The 3,283-nt window shown below is 47.1% G+C and overlaps 2 non-coding genes across 2 annotated transcripts; both read right to left on the bottom strand.

Moving 5' to 3' along the window:
* Nucleotides 1-326: 326 nt before the first annotated feature.
* On the bottom strand, nucleotides 327-483 carry LOC123723418. The gene has a single exon (XR_006756742.1). It is a non-coding gene; the product is annotated as a 5.8S ribosomal RNA (ribosomal RNA).
* Nucleotides 484-836: 353 nt separating this feature from the next.
* On the bottom strand, nucleotides 837-2,742 carry LOC123723428. The gene has a single exon (XR_006756752.1). It is a non-coding gene; the product is annotated as a small subunit ribosomal RNA (ribosomal RNA).
* Between the last annotated feature and the right edge of the window lie 541 nt (nucleotides 2,743-3,283).

The following is a 3,283-nucleotide window of genomic DNA, read 5'->3' as shown; positions in this document are numbered from 1 at the left end:
CGGGGTTTATTACGTCACCGTGTGCGAAGACGCGCATGCCCTCTGTCGATTTTTTACGTCGAAGAGTCGCGCGTCCCCGGGACGCCCCCGATCGTATATATATACTTACATACGTAGGTATATATCGTATATATATAACGTGTATATAACATATATACGCGTATCGATGCGATCGGTTTCCGCTCGTATGGTGGTGTAATATGTGTCTGAGAGGTTATATTTAAACGGACCCATATATAAATACACATTGCGTGAATATGTATAAAATAAGAGAACCGTCAATTGTTCGCTATGAGTGAACAGTGTGATTTTTATATTTTAACAGCCGGCCCTCAGACAGGAGTGGTCCTGGATATTTCTCCACGGACCGCAATGTGCGTTCGAAATGTCGATGTTCAAATGTGTCCTGCAGTTCACACTATGACGCGCAGTTAACTGCGTTCTTCATCGACCCGCGAGCCAAGTGATCCACCGTCCAGGGTAATTGTTTTACATATTTTGATATATGTATGTATATAAAAAAAAATAAAAAATAAAAAAAAATATCTTAGAAGGCGAACGAACACGCGAAGGGAGCGCGCGCGCGCGCGTTATACACACACGCGCGCGCCACCACGACGACGACATAGCGTTCGCACTTTCTAATACCGGTGTGTATTTTTCTGTTTGTTTTTGTATAGCGCCCACCATTATCGGACCGGAACTGGGAGATGACACACAACAACCGGATTAGTGTCACACAACTCCCTCTTTTGTCGCCCCGTTTGGTGTGCCCCGATGGGCGCTCTCTCTTTTGTGGATTATTATTCGTAATATATGAGTAATACATAATACGTTAATGATCCTTCCGCAGGTTCCCCTACGGAAACCTTGTTACGACTTTTACTTCCTCTAAATGATCAAGTTTGGTCAACTTCCCAGCGACGCCGACGGCCGTTAAGCCACCGCGTGTCGGTCCGAAGACCTCACTAAATCATTCAATCGGTAGTAGCGACGGGCGGTGTGTACAAAGGGCAGGGACGTAATCAACGCGAGCTTATGACTCGCGCTTACTAGGAATTCCTCGTTTATGGGGGATAATTGCAAACCCCAATCCCCAGCACGAAGGAGTTTCAACGGGTTGCCCGGGCCTCTAGGCCAGGGAGAACATGCTGATTCCTTCAGTGTAGCGCGCGTGCGGCCCAGGACATCTAAGGGCATCACAGACCTGTTATTGCTCAATCTCGTGCGGCTCGAAGCCGCCGGTCCCTCTAAGAAGAATTTTAATACGTCGCCAGTGAGTTGCGCGACCGAAGCCACGCACACATAAATGACGACGCCTATTTAGCAGGCTAGAGTCTCGTTCGTTACCGGAATTAACCAGACAAATCGCTCCACCAACTAAGAACGGCCATGCACCACCACCCACCGAATCAAGAAAGAGCTGTTAATCTGTCAATCCTTCCGGTGTCCGGGCCTGGTGAGATTTCCCGTGTTGAGTCAAATTAAGCCGCAGGCTCCACTCCTGGTGGTGCCCTTCCGTCAATTCCTTTAAGTTTCAGCTTTGCAACCATACTCCCCCCGGAGTCCAAAATCTTTGGTTTCCCGGAAGCTGCCCGCCGAGCCATAGTAGTAACGTCGGCGGATCGCTAGATGACATATTTACGGTTAGAACTAGGGCGGTATCTAATCGCCTTCGAACCTCTAACTTTCGTTCTTGATTGATGAAAACACCTTTGGCAAATGCTTTCGCTGATGTTCGTCTTGCGACGATCCAAGAATTTCACCTCTAACGTCGCAATACGAATGCCCCCAGTTATCCCTATTAATCATTACCTCGGAGTTCTGAAAACCAACAAAATAGAACCGAGATCATATTCTATTATTCCATGCACGAAATATTCAAGCACAATTTTGAGCCCGCTTTGAGCACTCTAATTTGTTCAAAGTAAAATTGTCGGCCCATCTCGACACTCACCGAAGAGCACCGCGATAGGATTTTGATATTGAACCGCCGTATTACCGACGGCTCACCGACGATATGCTCCGCAGACGTGTCAGTATCACCGCGGATGCGGTGCACCGACAGCGCGGCGCAACTACGAGCAACTACGAGCTTTTTAACCGCAACAATTTTAGTATACGCTATTGGAGCTGGAGTTACCGCGGCTGCTGGCACCAGACTTGCCCTCCAATTGTTCCTCGTTAAAATATTTAAAGTGTACTCATTCCGATTACGAGGCCTCGTAAGAGTCCCGTATCGTTATTTTTCGTCACTACCTCCCCGTGCCGGGAGTGGGTAATTTGCGCGCCTGCTGCCTTCCTTGGATGTGGTAGCCGTTTCTCAGGCTCCCTCTCCGGAATCGAACCCTGATTCCCCGTTACCCGTGACAACCATGGTAGTCGCAGAAACTACCATCGAAAGTTGATAAGGCAGACATTTGAAAGATGCGTCGCCGGTGCTGGACCATGCGATCGGCAAAAGTTATCCAGATTCATCAAAATTAACGACTTCGGACGCGAGGCCCTCCGTCGATTGGTTTTGATCTAATAAAAGCACTCATCCCATCACTGGTCAGAGTTCTGATTGCATGTATTAGCTCTAGAATTACCACAGTTATCCAAGTAACCGAGGTAAGATCTAAGGAACCAAAACTGATATATTGAGCCATTCGCGGTATCGCCTTAATACGGCTTGCACTGAGACATGCATGGCTTAATCTTTGAGACAAGCATATAACTACTGGCAGGATCAACCAGGGAGCTGACACAAACACGCCGCATACAACGCGCACAACACGCACAACTCGACGATGCGAAAACGTTAAACGTTTAAACGCATCGATGGTTTTTGCTGTTTTGCTGCTGCTGCCTGCCTGCTGCAGTCAGTCGGTGGTGGTCATTTTTCTTCTTTACACTACACTACTACACTACACAATACACTACTACTGTGTGGTGTGTGTGGTGCGGTGCTAGTGAACGGACAAAAAGCGCGTTCTGTTATGAACAGTTGACTATAGGGAGTAACTGTTTCTCTTGCAAAAACCCCCTAGCTGTCATTGGGCGTCGTTGACGTCACAAAGTATATATAATGTCCGACTCGCGGCAATCGTGAGCGCAGTTCAATTCAATTCAATTCAATTCAGCGCAGTTCAATTCAATTCAATTCAATTCAGCGCAGTGCAGTCTACAGAGCAGTCGATAGAGTAGTTTAATAAGTTTCCAATAAAGTAGTAAGTGTATCAATCGTGTGTTGTATTTCTTTTTAAAAAAAGGACCCACGGACGCCATCCTTACAAATTTG

This window comes from Papilio machaon, chromosome W, assembly GCF_912999745.1.
Source record: "Papilio machaon chromosome W, ilPapMach1.1, whole genome shotgun sequence".
In the NCBI taxonomy this organism is placed as follows: domain Eukaryota; kingdom Metazoa; phylum Arthropoda; class Insecta; order Lepidoptera; family Papilionidae; genus Papilio; species Papilio machaon.
The sequence above is the reverse complement of the archived record's forward strand: the minus strand, read 5'-3'. Positions and strand labels throughout refer to the sequence as shown.